The sequence below is a fragment of the Corapipo altera genome, unplaced genomic scaffold, assembly GCF_003945725.1.
Source record: "Corapipo altera isolate COAL_440 unplaced genomic scaffold, ASM394572v1 61411, whole genome shotgun sequence".
Taxonomy (NCBI): Eukaryota; Metazoa; Chordata; class Aves; order Passeriformes; family Pipridae; genus Corapipo; species Corapipo altera.
In genome coordinates, this window is record NW_020884875.1 from 10,534,516 (window position 1) to 10,547,525 (window position 13,010).

A 13,010-nucleotide genomic window follows, 5' to 3' on the forward strand; every position below is an offset into this window, starting at 1 on the left:
TGGGTGTGAGGACAGGAGCATCCTCTTATCTCGCAGGCCTCTTAACACCCAGTTTATAGCCTGAGGAGTCAGGCCTGCTCTGGGCAGATGGTGCAAATGGTCTACTGATACTAGTTTCTGGGAAATGGCATGGAAGGCTATAGAATACACAGTTCATACAGTGATGAACTGGTCCCAGCTGCTCTAACTAGGACAACTGCCTATATTGGTAACAGAGGAAAACCTGCTGCTTTCCCTTCTTGTTACCACACCAGAGTTATCATAGGTGACAAGTACATGTATTTTTATTCTGACAACTGTTTCTCTTTCATGGGCTCGAATTAGTTTCTTTTTTGACAATAATACAAATAAATCAGTAAGATACTTATTAAACCAACATCTGATAAGAAGCATTACAAGGCTAAAACACATTGCCATGGGGTCATAGAATCATAATAATTTCTCTGTGACTGTAGCCACCTCACGATAATTTTTCCCAGTCAGCAGTCAGAATATCCTCTCTGGAGGCCTACTTCAGTATCCCAGACATATAATAACTACCTACGTCACGAGTTATGACTTTCTCAAGAGCTGTTCTGAGATTCTGAAGTTGCTCTTCAGACATGCCAGGAGCCAGGGAGCATGTCAAAGCTCAGTGGTATTTACTCAGTACAAAGAGTGCTTTCTAGAATTTGCCTTCCCTATGTGAATATGTAACAAAACTAAAGCAAGACAACCTCCTCTAAACAAATTCAAGAGGTTACCAGATCATAACCCATGATCATACAATTCTCTTTCTTTGGCAGAAGGCTGTGGTATTATAAAAAATATACCAGAATTGTTAATTTTATTTTTCATCAGTTCTGAAAAGTCTTTGGATGTCAGAGCAGTACACAGCAGGCTTAGATGCAATGCTCAGTCTACCTCAACTCTCTACAAGAATGAGATGGGTTTAATTATCATGCAAACATTCCCATCACAATTACTTGAGACTTGTTTTCACATATAAGTAATCCACATGCTCTTGGAGGAACTTACACCATTCCACTTGAACACCTATCTTAGTGCCTGAACTGGGAATGTAGACCTGGGCTCATCTCTTTCTATCTTTAATTGTCTATCTGAGTTGATAAGGCTGGGCATACAAGTGCTCTTTGACTCATGAAAGGAATTGGGGGAACCTGTAGAGGACAAGTTGGCCCAGCTGAAAGCTGAATCATTTTCTCAGGTGCTGCTCTCTCTCCACTCTCCCCCCACACGTCACTGGGCAAACACACTTCTTACTTAGGCTTCTCAGTCAAGTGTGCCTTGCATCATCCCTATAGCTCCGTACAGACCAGCACTGCTGTAACCAGGGACATGCCTTTGGGTGCTTGTCCTCAAGCTTTGGGATCAATACCACTGACCATTACTGTGCTTTAAGTCTGCTAGATGCAGGGCAATATATTCTCTTGCTAACAAATGCAGCAGCTGAAAAAACACACACTCAGTTAGTTGACAGGCAGCACTTTATTTACAGAAGTCTTAGTTTTAGTCTTTTTCTTCTGTCCATGCGCAAATATACCATATCTCATTGGTTAACTGTTCTTGTTCACGTGCCTAAGCTCCTTTTCTGACAGGTGGTCAGCATTCCTTCACGTGCTGGCAACTCTCAGGACAACACCTGTTATTCTTCCATTTCTGCTTTCCAATCTTCAATGTTTACATTCCTTTATAACCTCGTAGCTGTAACTGCTCAAATTCAAGGCCTAAGCTGTCTACAGCTCAGTCTTTTCCCACAGCCTCCTTCTCTCTTGATGTTGACAAGCTTTCCCCTATGGTCTCCTTAAACTAGCTCAGGCTAAATGTGTACAAACTATTTTAAAATAAGGAGCTTTAAGAGGAAGGAATTCAGAGCCTATATTACTATGGCAGAACATACATTCAGCAGTGCTGAATGCAAACAGGGAGCTCATTGCTGTGGGATGCATAGGACCATGGCAGCTGCCTGCTTCTCATATGAACAAAGTGCAGGGAGGGAAGGTTCCTGCATGAGACATGAGACAAGAAACTCTCCAATGCGTCAAGTCTCTGTCCTGAACCTAAGTAGGCTGCAGCACTGGGCTTGAGATTTAAGAGAACTGCAGTATGAGGATTGAGGAGGCTTAGATAATTTTTGAAGTGGTAGGGCAATGAAAGGCTGTGGAAATGTTTCACAGGTTGATTCAGAGATCCAGGCCCACTTCACCCTCTTCACTTAATTAACAGAAGAGTTTAAGAGAGAAGCCTGTCTTTATTCTGGGTGTATGTGCTTTCCCATATGTTCATATATCTTTGAAGTGTCCATTTTCACATGAGTCTTACTTTTCAATCTCATGTTCTTTGATCTTTAAAGGATAGAAAGCTCTTAACTGTAGGGCCTCTCTTCAACTATTTCTTCCCCATGGATGTGTATCGTGACATTTACAGATGCAAACTTTTACGCGCATGCTTAAGCAGATGGGAAGTCAGTGGCTAGGCTGAGACACATCTGGAAGTGTGTCCCTACTTCGAGTCCATTTTCTGCCTACATCTCTCTTCTTTTTGGCTCTCCCTGATGATTTCATTCCAATATTATTTTTGGGTTTTAATGTCTTCTCACCTCTTCCATCCACTCCTTTTGTTTCATTTACCTCTGATTCTTCTCTAAGCTTCCTGAACACCATCATTTCCCACACAGAGGTGGCAGCATAGGGATTACTTGTCTATTTTTATTTCCCCCCCCTTTTTTTTTTGTCCCCATCTCCACTATGTATTTTGTTTCTTTTAGTTCCCCCATCTGAATCACTTTTCTGTTTTGGGCTTTGCAGAGCCATTATCCTCTGAATTGTCTTTGCTCTTGACTATTCAACACCCTCTGGGCTGACTCAGCCCAGGCTGTGTGGGAATTGATTGGGAGTGAATCAGCAGCTCAGTGCTCAGAAGGGAATTAACAATCTATTTACTCTCGGATGATTCCTGTCTCTCCACCTCCATCTCCAATGACCATTTTCCAAATAAAACTATTTATAATCCTCAGATACATGAACAGGCAGAGCGTTAGAGAGGGGCTGTAAAAGTTGCGTTAAGGTAGTAGGTGGCTGAAACCATTAAAAGTTTCAAGTGGCAATAGCTAAAATTAGTCCAAGTGGAGAGAAGATTATTAGCTAGGAGACTTATGGGTCCTGTGCAGCAGGTGGTCTGTTTCCAGAAATCAAAATTTTCTAAAACCCAGTAAATATTTTTCACATTCAAGTGTTATTTTCATTCAGCTCCAATTACAAAAATGGTCTTTCCTCATGCAGAAGTATCACAAAGCGGTAACAGCAACAACTACATATACAGGGTGAGAACATTTATAGCATACAGAAACTTTTTTGTGATAATAAGTACAGTTTCTGAATACTTCATTTCCAGCACAAAAGCCTTTTTCAGACAGGTACTCAAAGCAGCCAAAGGATGAAAAGCACACAAAATGCAAGAGCTGTTCTTCAGCAAAGCCAGTTTGCTCTACCTTTCTCTCTGGGGAAACACTGTAGTTAATAGGATGCTTACTAATTCTTTTCCATTGTTTAGTTTTATTGTAGGGCCTGCTGTTCCCACAACAGCAGATGCATGAGGGAATATACTGTCTACTGTTGACAAGGGGAATAAATCAGGAGCTAATCCACTAAAATCAGACTCTTACAATGGCATAAAGGTGATATAAGAGGATTGATTGTGTAGAGGAGAAGAAGAGTTTCTCAGTGACTATTTCTGTAATGACTGCAGTCTGAATTTGGCTAATGCCCCTCCAGTGAGGTTTTTCCCTTGGTTGCAATGTGACTGGAATGAACTTGTTCTGTTTTGTTCCTTTAAAATTACTGATTATAGTAATTTTAAAAGGGAACAGAAGCAATTAAAAAAACCAGAGCCTTTTCATTTCCCTGGGTTTTTAAGGCTTAGAGAACAGGATGCTGATCCATGAAAAATGCTCCTTGAAAATTCAACAAGACTCTTGTCCTCTACTCTCTGTGCTTTGCCTCACATGAACACTTGTCCATGTCTGGCCTGTAATTACAGTTCTGCCAAATGAAACAAATTGAAGGAAGGGTACAAAACATAATAACAAAGATGGTACAGAAAGCATTTGATTTGAGGAAACCTCCTTTGATTTGTTAAATGAAGGGTCGAAATCTTTATTTACCTCAAAATACTCTCCCTTTGGCACCTGGCAAACATTACGGTTTTAACCAGTTCAATCTGAAATGGACTTTAAATGTTGGTTTTAGAAGAAACTCTCTCTATAAATACAGTATCACAGAAGAATGACAGGAGACCAAACCAGCATAAATTGCTAATAACCCAATTATTTGGAACAAAAATGTACCACAGGAGAACCACTTGTGTGGCTTCCACCTTCGAAATGATTCCCAGGTGAATAGAAAGCAGTTTAAGAGAGCTGAGAATACAGAAGGAAAAGAAGACAAGATTCTTTGTATTTTCTGTGGTCCCCACCAAGGCATCTAAACGCCAACTTCAAGAGAAGTTTAGCTGGTCCTTCAGTTAGCACTTCTGTATCATTAGATGTCAGGAAAGACAAATATTAGTTTTTTTGAAGCATACAAAAAATTTCTTAAAGGTAAACACATTTCAGTGTGTTTTACATTTTAGTTAGTAACAACTGAGCTTTTCAGAGCTGTCTCTGGAGAAGACCAATCAGACACTTAGACACACACTGACCTGTTAAGTAAATGTCATGAGGGTTGGAAATAGGATCAAGAAAATAAGAGGTCTTACTTTTTGCCTTTTCTTCACAACTTCACTCAAGGAACAATCACATTTCAAACATCATTAGAGAGATTAGCTCTCTTACAAATAAATTAGTCATGAAAATGCATCCTAAGAAGACCAGATAAGGCTTCCAAATGGCTGTGTTTCAGCATTAGATAATGTGACTTGGTTTTACACTTGTTACTGAGAAAAAAATTATAAGAAGCCACTATGAATTAAAAAAAAAACAAAAACAACACAACAAAAACAAACCAACAAAAAACCCAAACCAAAACAAAAACACATTATAAACAAACAAACAAACAAAAAACCCCAAAAAAACCAAAAAAAAAACCCACAACCCACCCCCCCCCAAAAAAACCAAAACCAACAAACCACAAAACCCAGATAAATACCAGAACTCTGTTCTCTACAGACAGAACCCCTAAGTGATGGATATTTCCATTCTACAGACCGATCTATTGCATTAGCCTTTCAGTTGATCATGGTACTGCATCAGTGGAAGCAGAATACAGACTCATTCTAGGCTCCTTTCTTCTGCCTGAACTTACTTTTTTCTTTTTTTTTTTTTTTAGAGGACCATCTGTTCTGCATATCAATTCATAAGAGAAAAATGTTTTCAGATTTAGAATTTTAAATCACTTTGTCTCCCTCTTCTGTTTTCTTAGTATTCTCGTTTGTTCTAATTTTAAAGACATATTTGATATTAAAAGACAGAGAGTATGTTGAAGAGGGGAGTTATGCAGCCAGTTAGGGAGACTGAATACACTTCATGTTTAAGGATACACCTTCGGACCTGAGTCCTTTGTTACTCAGGCAGCTCTGACTTACTGTGGCCATAGCAGAGGCAGTGCGATGGAAGTGGTTTACGAAGCCCCACACAGAGGTCTCCTGAGGCCCACCATCTCCAGTCCTGGTGGGAGGCATGGACATGTCTGTAGCCACAGGAGAAGACAACTAAGAAGAAGCAACTACCTGCATAAGGTTTTACTGGGGATAAATGTTCAGACCAGGTCGTACAAATATGAATCCATAATCTTGTTAAAATGGCTCAACTTCTGTCAACACAGACCCTGGTCTGGATTTTCTGAGCCATTTAATGACAAGTACCATAAGAGAAAAGTCAAATAAATCAGAGCTGCAAGGGTGGTGGCTACCAATGCCAGGAAAGGAAGAGGGGCAGAAAGAAAAACAGGCTTAGGCTACGCAGAAGGGAAAGGACAGCATCATAGAGACTAAAATATCTTTTTATGTACCTGCAGCATTGGACCATAAAAGAGTAGATTTGTCAGATGGCCCATCCCAAGCCTCAGGAAGATGTGCCATGCTTCACACCAAGATCTACAGCCCTGAGCAATGGTAGAGTAATTGCGAGGTCACCCAAACATTTAAATAGTACAATTTACTCAGAATGGACTTTCAGATGACATTAGCCAGACTCACTTTACAGATGCAAGTCTTGGCCCCCAGTTCACAATTACTATCCTCAGAAAAGAGAGTGAGACTACCAAGGTCTCCTCTGCATATTTTTCCCTCTGGAACTATCCCACAGTGATTCTTCTTACATATCACATACTACATGCTTTTCAGGACAGGTAATGACAGGCTGTCATCTGTCAGAGAAACTAATTGTAAAGTAATTATGCAAACGCACACACAGGACCACACTACCACTTTTGCATCACAAAAAATGACCAGCCATGCCTAGCACAGGCAGACTCCCTTGGTGCTGCATGCAGAAGAGTGCTGTTGGCAGTGCCACTCTCAGACTGTGGCATAGGCAAAGGAAATAGGATATGGCTGGAATATAATTTTTTGTCTAATCCCAACTGTTGGGTATTGATAGCTTCTGGCTTTTTTTATTTTATGTGAAGGGTCAGGCTGGTCCAAGAATAGCAAAGTCACATACACACTGGAAAATCATCTTTCGCTCTCCCAGTTCTATGTAGAGCACTGCTAGAAAAGCATAAAGGTGGATGAATGGCCAGTGAACTGATCTAGATTTCCCTTTTAATACCACTGAAAGGATATTCCTCCCATAATCTCACTCTTTTCTGACAAAATTCTTTTTCCAAAATTGTATAGCTTCGACTGAACAATGTATTTGTGCTAGTTCTTGCTACAACATACCAAAAGGAAAAAAATTCTCTTTTTTCTTAAAAATATTTTTTCTGTCTCTAAGCAAAAGAGAAATACAGCACAACTGTTGCAAATGAGGGTCATATGTGTGGAAAATAAAATGAGCTTCTTGACAGTCACCAGACATAACACTTTTTGAAAACAGTAACACCGTAGGGTTGAGACCCTTTAAATTCCTTCTCAGACATAGAGAAGCAGAGACAATCCAATGGCAAAGATACATCCAATCTTGGGTACTGACAAAACCTCCTAAGCAGCTGAATTCTTCTTGCCACATGTTGCCCCCTTATGGAAAGTAGGTGACCAGAAACTAAATTGATTCTTGAAAAAATAATATTGTTTATAATTTTTTTAATTGGAAAATACATGTTTCTCATTTCCAAAATATCCAGATGAAAGAATGATTACTGTAAGGAGCAGGAAGTGAAGGCCAGTGGAGACTATTCCAGAGTAACTTCAGTGATTTGTATGCTGTTACAGGAACCTACAACAGAGCCTGAGGACAGTCACAGTCGGGCAAGGGTGTTGGAAGACAGAAGCAGAGCCCAGAATACTCCCATCCTACCTGAAGAACAAGAAAAAAAACCCTTAGGTAAGAATATATAGTTACACATGCATAGGGTGGTGGCAGTGATGGGTGGTGGCAGTAGTTCAGGAATGGATCTGTAGGTTCCCCTGGATCATAAGCTGAACAGCATTGTGCTATTGGACAATACGTATGTATTTTATGGGAGTATATAAACAAAAGTAAGACTTAAGGAAAAGCCTTTTTTTGATTCAGTCCTAGGTGGTCTCTAGTTCTTTTATTATTCTGTGGATGTCAGGAAAAAAAAAACAACCTACAAAAAGACCATAGCAGTTGGGGAACATCCAGAAAATGAAGTTTCTTTTCAGAGATGTGTAAAATATAAGTTGTGAGAAAAGATATTACAAATTGGATTTATGCATAGAAAATATTGCACAGAGACACAATGATGTAAATAATTATCTGCAAAATGGAAAGTAATAGATCTTTCTGCATGCGACTTGTGAGAAACATCACAGCTTATAACATATCATGGAACATCTACCTTCAGCACAAGGAAAAGGTCTGGAGTCACAAGAAACATCATGTACCAGGTTGCTTTTCAGAGAGTTTATAGAATTTAAAATTTGATTAGAAAAGAGAACTTTGCTGAGCAAAATGATATTTGATTAGAAAAGAGAACTTTGCTGAGCAAAATGATGGTGAATCCGCACAGCAGCCTTCAAGACTGTGGTCCTACAAATAGCTCCAAAATGTTGCCACAGAAACCATGTAAAATGCTGGTTAAGACTGTTTTAATATTTATAGAAGGAGTTCCATGACAACCTCTTAATATTTACAAAAACGACCCAAAAAAGAGGCATAGCAATGTAAATCCATATCAGAATGAACTTATTAAAGGACAAGGAAAATGACAGAAAAACTGAGAAGCATGACATAAGTTAGCTAGGATGTTATCAAAATTTAGAGTTGGCTTTCAATACAGAGAACATTTGAAACACAACTGAGAAGCACAATTTTTCCCTTTTGTCTTCTCTTTGTATACAGTGTGTTGTTTTCATGGCTGGGAAGGATGCAGTAAGAAGGAAATAGCACATATTCTTTATCCTGCAGAAAAGGTTCAGAGTATCAACGGGAATCCACCTTCATTCAGTGTTAACAAGCCAGGACAAGCATTTCTTTGCCAGTGGTCCTGCAGCTGCAGCATATTCTGAATGGACTGTGTGAGACAGGACTGCATCAAACATCTCTGGGTGTTCCCATTACTCACTGGAAAATAACTGCTGGTCCTGGTTGGGCTCAGCAATTTCTTCTTTCCTTCATCTGTCCCTTTTCAAAGCCAATTCCAGAGCTCTGGAAGATCAGTAGACACTGCACCTTATGGAACAGGTCTCCTGTGGTAATTTTGCAGGTGAAGGGACAGATCCCCACAATGAAAAGCAAGTACTGAGCCTCAGCTGGCCCCAGCTCTCCGCTAGGTGCATGGCCAGTGTTTCTCAAGGGTGGGCTAATGCTACCTGGGCTGAGAAAATTAATAAACTTCAGACAGACTTTCAGAAGTCTGGGTTCTGAGAGCGGGACTCCTGTTGCAGGCCAATAAGCCAAGATCTTCTGGAGGAAAGAAGTGAGGGTTCTTCGTGTCCTCAGAGCACTGGGGAAGTTTGTAAGGCAGTGGTTGGCTCTGAGTTGTGCTTGGTTCAGATAGCAACACAGATCGTAGGGTGAGGTACAAAGCCATTGGTATCTTCTTGGAGATGAATGGGCTGAGAGCCACTCACTTTACAGTTTCAGCTCTCCTCCTCGTTTCTGTATAGAAGTCACAGCAACCAGCTCCCAGGCTGCAAAGGATTTGCTTTCTCCTGAAGAAGCTTTTAGTTGCTAAGCAGTAACTATGTGGGCATCAGACCTCCACAAAATCTTGGGGATCTTGCCTCACCAGAATGTCATGGTGAAGCTCAAACATCCCACTGAGATGTGATTACATGCAAAGTTCCCATTATATTGTGCTAATTTTACTGCAGTAGCTTAAAATAATTTTTTGAAGGGTTTACAAAAGAGAGCCTGGGCAGATGGATTCAGCATTGTAAGGCAATAAGTGGTAGTGTACTCTGGGGCTCAATACGGGGTCCAATATTCTTCGACACCTTTATTAATGAATTGGATGATAAGACAGAGTGTACCTTCAGCAAGTTTGTTGACATACAGCTGAGGGGAGTGGCCAATATGATAGAGGTAAGGCTGCTGGCCAGAGGGACATTGACAGTCTGGAGAAACAGAGTGAAAGAAACATCACCAAGTTCAACAAGGGAATTACAAAGTCCTGCCACTTGGGAGGAACAATCACCAGTATGTGTTGGGGACTCACTAACTGGAAAGCAGCTATACAGGCAAGAACTTGGCGATCCTGGTAGTTCGTCAGGACTGGGCCTGTGCCTGGAGTGCTAGCTCTGTGCCAAGCCTTGGCTCGTGACAGTGCTGCAGGTCCCACGTGGCAGCTGTGCCATGTTTGTAGGCACCAGTGAAGACTCCTAGCCTGTTCCTCTGCCTTCCCTGGATGCCTCTGTCAGGTATGCTCTGCTTGCTCAAATTGTGATGGTTGTTGGGGGAGAAGCAGAGGGGGTGGGGGATCTTAGACTGTAAGCAGTGTCCCTGGGGGCAGCTGAGGGAGACAGGCAGGTGGGGCAAGCAGTCCTTGGGGCTGGTTGTCCCACAGGGCTTCTTCGGCTGCCACTTTTCAACCTACAAAGAAACCCTTTGTGGAGTTTTTGCCTCCATTTTCCCACCTCTTTCTGGATCTTTCTTTGCTTTTTCTGTTCCTAAAACTAAGAAAGTTCTGAACATCTCTCTTGGTAGGACATGGTGTTGAGGAGAATCAAGAGCTGAGCACCTCTGCTGTGACAGCCAGCCAATGGGCAGGGCATTGGGAAGAAGTGCCGTGTTACCCGTGCTCCATGTCTCTGCCTGAGCGACATCAGAAATGCAGCCCATGTTGACGGATGTCTCCACACCTTCTGCTTCTTCTGCATCTAGCAGCGAGCTGCCATAACACCTGCGTGACCAGTCTGCAGGCAGCCTTTCAGCCACATCCTGCACACCATGAGGGCAGATAATAACTACGCGGAGGCCATGGTCAACTCAACCTGCTGCCAGAAAAAGACTGTGGCCAGGGAGCAGGTGGGTAGCATATCCTTGCAACAGTGCTACAACTGAGCTCAAGGCTCTTGCCCCTGCAGTGAGCCCAACGGTGGGAGAAGGGGGAGTCGGGGAGATGCCAAGCAGCTCCAGGGCATCCCAACGCCTCTACCCAGCAGATCACAGAGTAGAGCACAGCCAACCCAGCAGAGGAACCTGACAACTGCTACGACCTGCTGGTGGTGAGATGTTGCTTGATTTTACAGAATTTGAATAAAGATGTAGAAGCTTTTGCATAGCATTTATTTCAAGAACAAAGCACAAGTTACTGCAGGGAAGGCTTTTCAGTCTCCTCCCCTCCCAGCCAGGGCAAAGCTGTCTAAGTCTGGTGAGCATCTGCTGGTCTACCTGTCCTGAAGACCTGCCAGGCAAGGTCCCATGGACAGAGGCCATGCTGACAGCCCTAGCCATGCTGGACCCTCCTTTGCACCCAAACAGCCCCTCTCCTCCTCTAATCATAGCCCTCTAAACCTTCCCCTGACACTTCTCAAAAACAGCAGCTCAGCTATTGCAACACCAAACACTGCGGGAGGGCTTCACTGGGCTGGGAGGCAGGAAACATCAGGAAACACTCTTCTATGTTGAGGATGACAGAGCATTGGTAGGTGTTGCTCAGTGAGCTGGTGGAGTTTCCATCCTTGGAGATCTTCAAAAACCGCCTGGACATTATCCTGGACAGCCAGCTAGAGGTGGCCCTGCTTGTCAGGGAGGTTGGGCAAGATGACCTACAGAAGTCCCTTATAGTCTCAAACATTGTGTGATTCTGTGATTCAGGAGCTGGAGCTTTTAGATTGGTAGATCTTTGGGATTCAAGAGGAAATGGCACTGCATTCCAAAGCAGAATATATACTGAAAGATATAGACCCATCTTGTTCAAGTTACTGAGTAACTCAGAATTATGTGGCTTAGAAACATTACCCTGTCTTCTGCTGTTTTCCCTGAAAGTTCCACACCACACACTTAAGAAAAAAAAGTTCTTCTTCTTTCCTCAGTCTCAGTTACAAGAACTAATGTGCTGGCATAAAACTGCCCAAATACTCATCAGTTGCACCAGGGTCATTCAAGGAGTGCAATCAAAGGAAACTGTTTCAAGAATTTGTCAGTCCTTCTTGTGAAGCCATACTTGCATAACGTACTCCCACATATGCATACTTTGACTGTAGACTAAAGTAGGAGAAAGTGAGAGTGCTTCTCTGCTGCAGTCACTGAATTAGACACTTGCAGAAACAGAAATCAGAGCTGTCACTACAGGTTGCAGGAGAAATGTGAGAGAAAATCTGATGCTTGCTGTGGCTGCTAGTTTGCTTACTTGTAGGTGTTATATCTACTGGTTGTAGATAAAGTCGTGGAATTATAGAGTCATTAAGGTTGGAAAAGACCTTTAAGTTCAAACATCAGCCCAGCACCACCATCATGTTCACCACTAAGCCATTTCCCCTAGTGCCACATCCAAACTCTTTTTGAACACTTTCGGGGATGATGATTCCACCACTCCCCTGGGCAGCCTTTTCCAATGCTTTACAATGCTTTCTATAAAGTTTTTTCCCTAATATTCAATCTAAACCTCCCCTGGTACATCTTGAGGCCATTTCCTCTCATCATGTCACTTTTTATCTGAGAGAGGAGACCAACCACCACCTGTCTACAACATCCTTTCAGACAGTTGCAGAGAGTGACAACATCCCTTTCGAGCCTCCTTTTCTCCAGGCTCCCTCAGCTCCCTCACCACTCCTCGCAAGACTTGTGCTCCAGACCTTTTACCAGCTCTGTTGCCCTTTTCCGGGCTTGCTCCAGCACCTCAATGTTCTTCCTTGTCTTGAAGGGCCCAAAACCGAACCCAGAATTCATGGTGTGTCCAGTGCCAAGTAGAGAAAGACAGTCGGTGCCCTGGTCCTGCTGGCCACACTATTTCTGATCCAAGCCAGGATGCCGGTGGCCTCCTTGGCTACCTGGGCACACTGCTGGTCATGTCCAAACAACAGCCCCAGGTCCTTTTCCACTGGTAGCTTTCCAGCCACTCTGCCCCCAGCCAGTAGCGCTGCCTGGGGTTGTTGTGACCCAAGTACAGGACATGGCACTTCACCTTATTAAAGTTCATATCACTGGCCTCAGCCCATCCATCCAGTCTGTCCAGATCCCTCTGCAGAGCCTTCTTGCCCTCCAGCAAATCAACACTCCCACCCAACTTTATGTCACCTGCAAACTGACTGAGGGTGCACTCAATCCCCTAGTTCAAATCACTTCTGAACACATGAAACAGGACTGGCCCCATACTGATTCCTGTGGAACACCACTGGTGATAAGCCATCATCTGTATGTAATTCCATTTACCACCACTCTCTGGCCCGTCCATCCAGCCAGTTTTTTACCCAATGAACAGTGTACTTGTCCAAGGCAAGAGCAG